The sequence below is a fragment of the Felis catus genome, chromosome B4 (assembly GCF_018350175.1).
Source record: "Felis catus isolate Fca126 chromosome B4, F.catus_Fca126_mat1.0, whole genome shotgun sequence".
Lineage (NCBI taxonomy): Eukaryota > Metazoa > Chordata > Mammalia > Carnivora > Felidae > Felis > Felis catus.
The window spans coordinates 4,355,569-4,368,417 of NC_058374.1; the positions used below are offsets into that span (position 1 = coordinate 4,355,569).

The 12,849-nt window shown below is 47.0% G+C and overlaps 1 protein-coding gene across 2 annotated transcripts in view; it reads right to left on the reverse strand.

The window, feature by feature from the left end:
* Nucleotides 1-12,849, reverse strand: part of LOC123386421 (germinal-center associated nuclear protein-like) — a 198,784-nt gene that overhangs the window by 20,213 nt on the left and 165,722 nt on the right. For both annotated transcript variants that reach the window (XR_006600244.1, XR_006600245.1), the window contains exon 4: nt 10,107-10,230. The gene's annotated coding sequence lies outside the window, so the exon portion shown is untranslated. The remainder of the gene's footprint in view (nt 1-10,106; nt 10,231-12,849) is intronic.

Genomic DNA, 12,849 nt, shown 5'->3' on the forward strand with positions numbered 1-12,849 from the left:
AGCCGCTCTTTTCTTCCTCAACCCCTGCCCCCACCTCGTCAACATCCTTATCACATGTTCTCTGGCCCAGTCACTTCGCTTCGAGTCAGGCACTAACCACACTGCCTTTTGTCCTCTGGCAAAGATAATGCATCTGGGTTTCCTTAGTGACATTCTAAACACAGGTTTTCTGTCCTTCTGTATGGAGCACACAGTCTGGGTGGATGCCTGATGTGTGCGAGGCCCCCACCCCCATCTACACACCACGCTGGCTCCCAGGGTGGCCTCTATGGTCCATCCAGCCTGGCATTGTCAGGGGTGGGGGCGCTGCGTGAGGTCCTGAGGTCGCTCTCCAGCGTCCTGCCCCACAGCCACAGGGGGCTTTTGTGCCCTGCCTTCTTGATTTGCTTCTACTTTCTGTTGCTGCCATCTGAGTAAGTTACACCGTGAAGAAGGTTTGCCTCCGGGAAGAGGCAGCCGGAGTGCCTACTGAGAATTTTACGTGCATAAATGTGGGGCCAGGGAGACTCGGGGTTCGGGAGAAGGCAGGGGGGAGGGAGAGGCATGTCGGATGCTGTGCCCCGCTATGAAAATACCAAGAGATGGGGCTGGGAAGGTGGGCAACAGGAAGAGGAATGCAGGTATGACTGCTCTCATCAAATTCTGTCCCCGCAGACTGATGTCAGGAAAAAATCTATCAGAGAAACAGAGTCCCGAGGTCTCTGGAAAGTAGGGATCTCGGAGGTCGCCGGGAGATGGGAGTCAATAATATTTATGCTTCTTTTCAGCTAAGAGAATCACCGTGTAATCATTTCTGGAGGACACCTGCAGCACCGGCTTTTGTCAGCAGGACCACGGACACAAACAAAACACAGGCACTCACTTCCCACCGGATGTGACATTCTGGACCAGCCCTGAATGCGGGCACATGTGGGAGATGTGGAAGCTGACGACTTCAGGCAAGACTCTTCCCCTCTCCTCCGTGGCTTCCTCAGTGGGCTGTCCGGGAGGGGCCGAGAGAGAATGTCGGCCGCTAAAAGCCTGACCGTCTTTAAGTGTGCTTGGGGGTGAGGGCGAGGGGAGGGAGAACCGTGAGCCATCACTATTCTGAGGCCGATTTAACCAAACGCCTAGGGGGAAATCTGGCTCTCAGATAGGCTGGCGCTTAAACATGAATGATATACATGTTACTCATGGTACAGCGGAGGGAAAGACATCACTCACAGGAAGTGATTACAGTTCTTTATCTTCTGGGCCCCAGTCGCTAAGGAAATTCTGACTGAGTGAGCCAAAGAAATCAGTCCCTTTGGAGTTCAGGCTAGTTAGTCATGACAGCTCGTGTTTGCTGTTATTAATAGCGGCCGCATTTACCAAGTGGACAGACCTGCAGACCTAAGCACAAGTCCGTGTGCACGAGCTTGCTTTGATGCACATTTGAGGTAAACACAGCCCAGCCTCATTTTTCAAACAAAGAAATCGAGAGCCTCAGTCTGGCAGGAAGGAAGATTCCAATGGAGCCTTTCGAAGTTCGAGTGCCATTCCTTCTGCTCTTAGAGCTCTTTGGCTTAGACGCGGGCCTCTGTGAGCTTTCTCGCAGAGTCAGGCCAGCGCAGGCCAGGCACTGGTCGTGCTGTGCCACGCGGTCAGACTCGTCCGTACGTGCTAGCGGCAGGTGCCGTGAGTCCCCGATTTTTAGTCAGAAGAAAAATGCCAAATCATGTTTGACTTTTACCAACAAGTTTCCTCGGGCCTGGAGCGGGAGCTGTCTTCCGGCATAATTAACTCAGAAGACGTGCGTGTCTCTGGGAGCTAGAGGGCTTGACGGAGGTCCTGATGTAGATGAATGTCACATACTTTCATAAGGCTGCTTTATTCCTTTTTAAAATGTCATCTCGGGAATCGTTCATTTTTCCGGAGACGGGCAGCTTTTATTTCCACTGGCAAACACGCGGTTTTACACGGGATGTCTTTCAGTCTTGGCCAGGCAACGAGAGAAGAAGAAACACAGGACTTGTTTAGGGCTGCAGTGATAACTGATTGAATGTTAGCTTCACTGTCAAAATCAGAACTTTCCCATACTATCTGAGGAATGAAAACACATCCTGATTAGTAATCCTCACCAAGTTCGGAAGGTTAGAGGTGATTCAGTCTCCGTGAATGTGGTCCGGTCGTATTTTAAGAAGGGCCTCTGAATCATGTGGAGTTGTGTCAAGATATGTGTGATGTTATGTTATTTTAAAAAGGCAGCTTGGAGAGAGGAAATTGAACCATCTTTTTTCAAAAAACTCTGCCCTTTAATGGAAGAAAAGGGCAGGTCATTTCCCACACATCTCACTTACTCTGTGCAATGTGGGCTGTGATGTATTTTTACCACAGACATATTCTTAATGTGCTCTCATATAACCTTACTTACTTAGGGTATTTTAAGTTTGTAACTTGAGCTGTTCTTACTTAATATTTATTGATAGATGTGATTAAATGCATGACTTATAATCAAATAAAATTTACTATTGATCTATTTTTCTCTTGATGGCTTGGCCATCTGGAGGGATGGCTGTATAGACATATGTACTGTTGTATGAATATAAAAAATGCATAATTCTAAGTGAACTTCTCAACTTTTCTCAACTCAGAAAAAGAGGAATAGAATCCATCGTCTTTGTCTTCCTGAGTTGTAACAACATATTTGAAAGTCCTCGGAAACTAACAAAACAGTGCTGGTGGGTCAGACAACAGCTAGGTCAGGATACCCTGTTAGGCTGGTTGGTAACTTGATGGCTCAGAATCAGGTATATATTATCTATTGCAGCCCCGTGAGGTGAAAGGCATCCTGGGGTGGGGGTGGGGGGGGCAGGGAGGGGCTGGCCTCATGTGGTAAATCCACTCTGGGTTCATCATTCAGTCGATCTGTCAAGCAAATTGTTGGAGGCATTCCTAGCCCCTCAACAGAAACCCTGAGCCAGTGAACCACTCTCAGTAGATTCACCATGAGCCAGACTTCGAATTCGTCCCGTCTTAATCCCATATGTTAAGATAATTGCCATTCTTATTCTCCAGATTGCTGCTGATACAAATTGTCCGTCGTGCAACCCTTTGGGTGTGTACCACACCCCATCACAGATTTGGGACTACTCACAGGCCACGATGGAAGGAGAATGGTGAGAGCAGATCTTAACAAGGATTATCAGTGAGTTCTCGGAGCCGGGGGCCTTAGGGCTCCATCATGAGAAGGGGACAAATTTCCTGAGGATTCCACTGGCAAAGAAGGCAAAGGAGGCTGCCAGAATTAGGAAGTCAAGATCCCTAGCTTCATCAGAATTTCCTCATATAAACCAAACTTCCAAATCCCATTTCTTTCCAATAAATGTCCTAATTCTAATAAAAGAGACCCTGTGAATTTGGGAATTCAAATTGGGCTGTAATCCATCCACCTGCAGGATGAGACTTTGGGTTTAATTTTCAGAAATCTTGGCCCTCTGGCTACAGGAGATAGGATTTCTTACATGGCCATTCCAGGCGCTTTTGGATTCCTTATATAGACCTTAATCTGGGAATTTAAAGCCCCGAGCTCACCGTTTTCTTGTCCTAAGTTAGCATAGTTAGAAGTAACCAACCGATCCAATTATACTCCTTGTTCTCATCACGATGTTCTCAATAAATGCCTGGCCACCCAGAGCCTGGTCCTCAGTAGGCACTTACTTGCACGTACATAAAGGTGAAAATTTGAGGAGCTATTTCGCCACTATATTCTACACACTCCTTTACCACTGGAAATAGGGTCATTAGTGCCTTTACGTCTAATCAGACCAGAGACGAGTTCCAGAAAACCCAGGGATAACTCAGAGAGCTCATCCTTAAGATTCTGTTCCTCTGCAACCACTCTCAATACCACATTCTGCATTAGTCAAATTTAAGTCAGGGAAGCACAACAACTGTGTAGGCTTGTGTTCGAGTGTTTGATCTGCAGAGGTGGGAGGCAGGCCATCTCTGTATGGTTGTTGGAGCTTAGTGTCCACAGAGGGGCAGGCGGGAAGGAAGATGGAAATGGGATGGAGGAAATAAGAAGGTGATTATAAACACAGACTGAAATCCACGTCCTTCTTGTCGCCTTGGCCCCCGGGCATGGTCGCATGGGGGAGCCGCAGACATGGCACTCTATCTGCATTGTTGACCAGATGGCCAGGACTTTCTCCTCGGCTTTTCTAATTTCTTCAGGGAAACTGCTTAATGGCTTTTTTTTTTTTTTTCATGTTTATTTATTTTTGAGAAAGAGAAAGAGACAGAGTGTGAGAGAGGCAGGGGCAGAGAGAGAGACACACACAGAATCCGAAGCAGGCTCCAGGCTCCGAGCTGTCAGCACAGAGCCCAACACAGGGCTGGGACGCACAGACTGCGGGATCATGACCTGAGCTAAAGTCGGACACTTAACCGATTGAGTCACCCAGGGGCCCCTTAATGGCTATTTTTAAGTCATCTAGAAGCATTCTTAAAAACCAGCCCACAGCTGTTACATTTTGGTTGTTCTTCCAGAAAGTTATTTTCGGATCTTTCTTGGTCACGTCGTCCATCAGCAACAACATAATATTTGCAAAATAACGTGTGCACGGCACATGGCACAGATGGGCTTTGGGCTAGCTTCACATGTAAGAACCCTTCCTGGCCTTCCATGATGGATAACATTTCACTGCCAGGTGCACAGTTTAAGCATCCCTGTCTGTGTCCTGATCTGACAGGCGAGGAACGGACGATGACGCGGTCAGTCACTGGATTGCCACAGTTGGAACTGGGTTGTCATTTCTTTACTGGGCTGCGGTTGGGAGAGCAGTGAAATAACAAAACTCGAAGAAGGAGCACATGCAGCTGGGCGTAGCCTGAGGACCTGGGAGCAAAGACCCCAGGCAGCGGGGAGGAGCCCAGCTAGGACCTGCGCGTGGGCTCCGCGCTCTCCTTGTGCTGGTCTTGTGTTGAGGTTGGCCACCAAAAGAAGGTGATGGCCTGTGAATGGCCACAGACCACGTGCCTAAGTTGAGCCAGAGTACAAACCCAGAGCTGCTTGCTAATGACCTTCAGGTAAACAGCGGGACTGGGGTCACTTCCTGCTGCCAGGTTTTGACGAAGGGAGGGTATTTTAAAATGTGCTCTAAGAAGATGAGGCTTAAGCACAGGTTTATGGAGCAGACGTTCACTTGACAGAAACTCTGCAGGCAGCTGAGACACAGGACAGGCCCTCTGCTCCAGGATCAGAGTTAGAGAGTTTGTTTAGGGAAAGGCAAAAGGCATAATGTCAACATGAAAAAAAGAACCCAAACACAAAGTCTCAAACTAATTGCTAGAAGATAATTTGGGAGGTGGGGCAGGGGGGAGTTGGGATTAAATATCTAAACTTTATGATATTCAGCATCTTTGTAACATGTGATTGAAACCTCTGCTTTAAGAGTCTCCAAATATATCTTTGTTATGTCCTTTGAAGAAACAACAGACAAAATCCTTCCTGACCTACTGACTGATGGGTCTCCTGTCGCAGGCAAATTTCTCAAAAACACTGATTATATGGCTTGTTTCCATTCCCTTACCATCTTCCCACTTATTTTTTTAAGTTTTATTTATTTATTTTTTTGGGTGGGGGGAGGGATAGAGAGAAGGAGAGTGAGAGAATTCCAACGTGGGGCTCGAACTCACAAACCGTGAGATCGTGATCTGAGCCCAAGTCAAGAGTCGGATGCTTAACCAACTGAACCACCCACGTGCTGCCCCATTTTCCCACTTGTTAACGCCCTTTCGCCTGATTTCCAAAGGTATCCTAGGAATGGCTAGAGTGTTTGACAGACAGAATGTGGTCTCCTTATTAGAAGAAAGGGGGAAAAATGGTGAAGTCGTCTGTCTGCTGAGCAGGGCACCACTTACTCTAAAAGCCCGAGTGAAACAAAGTCAAACGTGACCGTTCAGCTACAGATGAAATTCTGCATCTTGGAGGCTGTACATTTGCATATTTACTTGGCTGAAGATTCACAGTGACTTTTGTACCGTACAACTGTTCCCACTTTGAAATACATGTTTTTATCAAAAAACAAAAACCCCATTACTCCGCGGACATATCCTAAGGTCAGCCTGGCCCTCATGTCAGCAAATGCAATGACAACCTCCATGCAGCTTCCTGGGCCACTCAAGAGCATTTATCACTGCTGCTGACTTCTCACTTTGGGAAACTCCGCCTTGTCCATCTAATCTTCTCGTATCACCGATCTGGTCTCTCAACCTCCTTCTCCATCCCATCTGTGAACAGGAGTCAGTCTCGTGCTGGGGTTTCTTAGACTAGGTCTTTGTTCTTATCCTAGGTCGTCTCCCTAGTCACTCAGGTGGTTCCGACTGTCAGCCGAACATCAGTGAGTCTGATGTATGAAAGTAGCCGGAACCACTCTCTGGAGATTGGGAAGCACCCATCCACACTGCACACCCACAGCCTCCACCATGTTTCACCTTGGGTCACTTTCTGTCCCTATTAGCTTCCCACCCTGATCCAAACCTGCCATCATCTCTTTCCCCAAATGCCCAAAAGCTACTCACTGTTGTCCTTGCGCTCATTCTAATGGCCGTTTAGTAACGTCATGCTGTAATCAGAAGGATTTTCAAGATGAAAGTTGTTGTTATGTGACCATTCTTCTAAAATCCTTCTAAAAACCAAGAGCCTGATTATGGCCCAGATGCCTCTCTAGGGTCTGATTTTTGTCTTCTATGGCTGTGCCCTTCTCATTACTCCTTCTCTTCTGTGTTTCACACACTTTGCTCTTTTCTGGTTCCTTCCGTGTGCCAGCTTTCACCCCGCCGAAGGTGTCTGCACATCAGCTCTCTGCCTCCGACCCCCAACGGCCCCTTTTCTGGTTAACCTCAAATCATCCCTCAGACCCAAGTCCCTCCAGGAGGACACCAGCCGCCCTCTCGTCCAGCTCTGCTACTTGTCTTCCTTGACCTGGGTTTTACCCTTTCGCCTCGGTCTCTGACTGTCCTTCCCCAGAGCTGCCAGCATGCCTTCAACCCTCTGGAAGGCTGCTTTCAACATGATGTTGAGGGGCGCCTGGGTGGCTCAGTAGGTTGAGCATCCGACTTCGGCTTAGGTCACGATCTCACAGATCATGGGTTCGGGCCCTGCGCCGGGCTCTGTGCTGACAGCTCAGAGCCTGGAGCCTGCTTCGGATTCTGTCTCCCTCTCTCTCTCTCTCTCTCTCTCTCTCTCTCTCAAAAATAAATAAAAATTTAAAAAATGTAAACAGAATGTTGAAACCTATCCCAAGAGTTTCTGGTTCAGCAGGTTGGGAGTGAGGCCTGAGAATATGCATTTCTAACAAGTCTCCCATTCATGCTGCGACTCAGGGACCATACCCTGAAAACCACTGCGTTGAAGGGATCCTACACCTGATGCCTTTTCCCTCCACAGGAAGATAAGCTCCACTGGGCTTGGGAGCATGACTATTTTGGTGTATCAGTATCTCTCTAGTGTAGTACGGTCTCCCAGGACAGATGTTCAACAAATAAGCTTTTGATCGAATGATTATTAGAAAGAATAAGTAAATTATAAATCATTTGCTCTAGTAAATAAAATGATCTGCTGACCAATACGTAATAAATTTACCTAAATCTTAAGTATGTAACCTCAACCAAATATTTCCATTCCCCCCTCTAGTGTAATTTCTGCTTCTTGTATATTTCCCCTGTAATATATTATAAACACTTTTAATTGTAGTGAAAAAACACACAATATTTATCATCTTAGCCATTTCTGAGTGCACAGTTTAGTCATGTTAAGTATAACGTCATACAACCCATCTCTAGACTGTTTTCATTTTGGGAAACCGAAACTCTAAACAGGAGCTCCCTCTCCCCCTTCCCCCAGCCCTGGCGACTGCCAATCTACTTCTGTCTCTATGAATCTGATGCTCTGGGTACCTCACATAAGTGGACTCATACAGTATTTGCATTTTTGTGACCAGCTTATCTCATTTAGCATGATGTCCTCAAAGTGTTTCCGTGTTAGCATAGGTTAGGATTTCTTTCCGTTCGGAGACTGAATAACATTCGACATTTTGTTTAACCATTCATCTCTCAGTGGACGCTTGGATGGCTTCCACGTTTTGGCTTTTGTGAATAATGCTTCTGTGACTATGGCTCTACAAAGATCTCTTCATATCCTTGCTTCTTGTGGGTAAAAACCCAGAAGGAGAATTTCTGGGTCATACAGTCATTATATTTTCAACTTTCTGAGGAACTGCCACACTGTTTTCTGTAGTGGACACCCCATTTTACCTTTCTCCCAACAGTGCACAAGGGTTCTAATCTCCTCACACCCTTGCCAAAACTTATTATTTTCTGTTTTTTTTTTTTTTTATTAGTAGCCATCCTAATGGATGTTAAGTGGTGTCTCCTTGTGTTTTTTATTTGCATTTCCCTAATGATTAGTGATGTCGAACATCTTTCCATAGGCTTGTTGGGATATTTGGAGAAACATTTTCTGTAGAGAAACATCTATTCAAGTCCTTTGTCCATTTTCAAAGCAGTTTGTTTGTTTTTTGTCTGTTTTTGATCTTCTGTGATATTTTGAAAGTCCTAAAATGAAAAATTAACTTAATGGGCATTGTCCTTTCTCAGCAATAAATTACCTTTGCAGATTGTATACACCATCGTGGATAAATGTCTTCTATCTGGAAGCACTGAGGAAGGGATATTGTATTTATAAGTGGCTACTTCATTTTTATTCTTTCATTTTAGCCCAAAAAGCTAACCAACTGTCCTTCTGTGGCCTACAGTGGAGGCACAGGAAGAGGGGTGGTGGGACAATCCTTTGTTCTACTCCAGATGCACAAATCCCGGGTGAACATTTGGGGCTGTTTCAAAAGGCACATTCTGCTTAAAATATTGTCCACCCCACCCCCCCCCCCCATCTAGGGTACAGATGCAAAAGAAGGGGCTCACAATGGGTCGGTGGGAGAGAGCAAACAGACTTGGGTATAAAGGGGATGCCTTTAGTAGAAAAGAGTCTCCCTGTCTCCTTGCCTGGATCTCTCATTCTTCCTGGTCCCTGCGTCCAGTTGGACTATAATTCCCAGACTTCCTGGTGATTAAGTTCTTGTCAGTAGAACATGAGTCAGTAAAATATAAACATATGAGAGGACATGTTCAACTTGTACTTAAAAGGACCTCTCTTTCCTTCTGGCGGGACGTAAGTTGCAAAGATTAGAGCGCCTCGGGGAGGTGCATGCTTGAGGATGGCACGCTGCCTGACTCACCTGGTCCCGGAGGCGAATCCTTGGCGTGGAGCCTGTCTACCCACCCTGGACCATCCCCTGACAGAGAAAGAAACCTCCATCTGGTGTGAATCATCGCATTTGGAGGGCACGTTGTTATATCAGGTTGCCCCTCGCCCTGCTCATGCATTCTTCTTTACTTTTCATCTAACACTTGCTTAAGTCACTTTGCAGATCTGAACGAGACTTTTTGGTAGAACTGGGTACAGCTCACTGGAAAGTACAGACCAAAACATTCCATATTTTCGTTGAGGAAACCAAAATCACGTGCACAGGAAACACATAAGTGATGAAGTATATTACCAAGAGCCTATTTGAATAATATTGACAGGGTCTAAAATCCTGATTGGAAAGCAAATCAGAACCTTCTAGAAAGTCAGAGCAGCTTGGAGAAGGGACTGATAGAAGCTGGAGTGGCCTTTACAAGGTTTCTGGGAGAAGGGACCTTGAGTCAAATCTAAAGAGCTGTAAGTGTGTACAGGCTGGGGAACCCAAACTGTACCTGGCTCAGGAGAGGGGAGAGGGAAGAGATATTCCACCTGAAGTGTCTCTCCCTTCTGTGTCTCTTCAGGAAGAAGAGAAACTTCCAGGCTAACCCATCTGGGCTGCCAGTCCCTGAGTTCTCAACTCTGAGGGCTGGACGTGAGACTTTGTGGCAGGGAGACTTTCACGATGGCACCTCTGGGGGGTGCACGTGCCTGTGCTTAGAACCTTTCTCCCCGGTTTATCCTGTTGGCCTCTCCCCGCCCCCGCACCTCAACTTGGATGTCGCTTCCCCTGGAGCTTTGCCCGGCTCTGAACCCGCATCCCGTGCCCATCACGTAGAGGTACCTTGACTTTCCATGACCACCCTTGCGGTATGAGGCCTCAGTTCCCAGGGAACTCCGTGGAACCACCAGCTGTATGTGGACCTATGCCTTCTTTTGTTCAAAGAATCATTCCCGGTGCTTAATAGCTAGGAAGAAAAAAAACAAGTGACCTTAATAGATGTACCTTCAGTAAATGAATAGATGGATATTAGTGCTTTTGGACAAGATCAAAACAGGGACTACACTGCACTGAAATTGATCCTAAGGTAGATAATATTGCGTGTCTTCCCAGAAAGGTGGAAATTTTCCAAATGACAAGTTGTTCTATTAACAATATGTGGTCACATGGGAAGTTTGCTAAATTCTTCCGTCCTTTTTTGGGAGCTTAAAATATGAAATGAGTTCACAGAGGTGGAATAGTTTCAAGCGGTGGAAGGCCAAGATGAGACTGCTTCTTATTCCCCTCTGAGAAGGAATCATTTATCTCTCGTGGAACGATCAGAATCCTGGATAAAAATAAAAATGTGAATTTTTAAAATAGGGCTCACTTTTTGAACTACGCTTCCAAAATGAATCATGCAGTTTGGCCTTTTTATTTGAACTATTCTGATGCAATTTTCCCCACACAGATGTAAAGTATATTAGAACCGGCCCCTCGGTTGTCGGGCTCAGGAACTTGGGAAGATCCTTCAGGCTCACCTGCTGGATGTGCTGAAGAGATGAATAGCCATCTCTCAGCCCTCATTTGCCGGGCCAAGGGAGGGAGAAGTCACAACGTTAAGAATCCAGTTGATGATTTCTTGGGGCTCTGCGTGGCAGCAGCAAATTACAAAGTGAAAACGGAATGCGGGAAACACTTTCCTGTCCCAAACAAATCCCTCTCCCACTACACCAGTCTTTCTCGAGGGGGTGATCTCGCCTGCCCGGGGTACACTGGGCAATGTCTGGAAGCATTCTGGATTGTCACACCTGGGGACACGCATTGCTGGCGTCTAGCGGGGGAGGGCTGGGGACGCTGCTAAACGTTCTCCAGCGCCCAGGACCGCTCCCCACGATGAGGCACCATCAGGCCCAAAAGTACGAACGGAATAGGCTGAGCAAACTCGCACTGTACTCTAACAGGTTCCTCGTGTCCCGGGAGGCAGGAGACGAATCTCGGTTACCTGCCTTCCGTCTTGCCACAGAGATTGTCCCCGACCCCAGCACGGGCTCCATCCACACACAAAACAGGGGCTTATGACTCCCAGTTCAGAGGAAGGGCAGGTCGCCCGTGACCTACTCGCAACACTTCTGGGGTCTTGTGATCCCCGGTGCTTGAGTCCGCTGGGGATGGCCACGAGACACACACGCGGAGGCGATGTGACAACCCAGAGGAGCCATTGCTAAACGTGTGACTTTTTTGGCTGCCGGTCACGTTCCTGTGCTTCATCTTGCTTGGCTCTGGGACCAGAGCGGTGACCATGCAGGGGAAAAGTTGTCTGCACTGGGAGCCGTGGCTGTGCTTCTGGAGTGGCTTACCCCAGGAGCACGGTCAGGAGGTGCTGCGGGACACTGCTCTCCTCTGTCAGGAGCCGCAGAAAAGCCAAGGGAAAAAACCCGTCTCGTGGTTTGTATCTGTAGGGCTGCTGGCTCGCCGGCTCCACTCAGCTTGCCTTCACGCCGGCCCGGAACGGCGCGGGACACACACAAACCCGAATCAGGGAGTTCTTTTCCTTGGCAGAGGGACCTTAGCTCGACTGCCACAGAGAACATTCTGGAGCTTAGAGACGATTTCATAGCCAGCTTATCCATCCACATACTTGGAAAGAGACTGTGGTTAAGACATCACACTTGCTTTTCCTTTGTTGTAGTAACTGTACATACGAAAACCGGTTTTTTCCCCCAGCTGAACTTGTGGGCACTGCGTAGAGGCCCACTGCGTAGAGGGATCGAATGTTTGCATTATGGCTGTGGATTTTCATACTGTGATGGAACAGCAAGGTGACACAGCCACTCTGTCCACACCCCATTCCACGTCTCTCGATGGCAGAGGAGCCAGCACAAGTTGAAAGGAAGACTTAGCACCCGCACCGGTAAGTCAGGGTGGAAATCTAGAACCGCGTCTTAGACACAGATGGTAATTACAACACGCAAGTGCTCCATTTTCTTTTTTTTTTTTCTTAATTGATAATTACGTTTTACAGCTGTTTCAGATTTGCAGAAAAGTTGAGTGGAAACTGCAGAGTTCCCATTCGACCCTTCTTCCCCTGCCACGATCCCTCTGTTGTTAACATCTTGTATTAATGTGGTAAACGTGGAATAGCTGATGAGTCAATATTATTATTTTTAACAGAATCTGAGCATAGTTATAGAAGCGCAGTGGTCATATAATATTATATTCATTTCAAGTGTAGAGCAGTGATAATTCTAAACGTTACAAGTGCTCTTATTATTTTTAATGTGTATTTATTTATTTATTTTTGTTTTGTTTTGTTTTTTTAAATTTTTTTTAATGTTTATTTATTTTTGAGACAGAGACAGAGCATGAGCAGGGAAGGGGCAGAGAGAGAGAGGGAGACACAGGATGTGAAGCAGGCTCCAGGCTCTGAGCTGTCAGCACAGAGCCCGATGCGGGGCTTGAACTCACGGACTGTGAGATCATGACCTGAGCCGAAGTCGGATGCTTAACTGACTGAGCCACCCAGGCGCCCCTAATGTGTATTTATTTTTGAGAGAGAGAGAGAGACAGAAAATGAGTGGAGGAGAGGCAGAGAGAGAGGGAGACA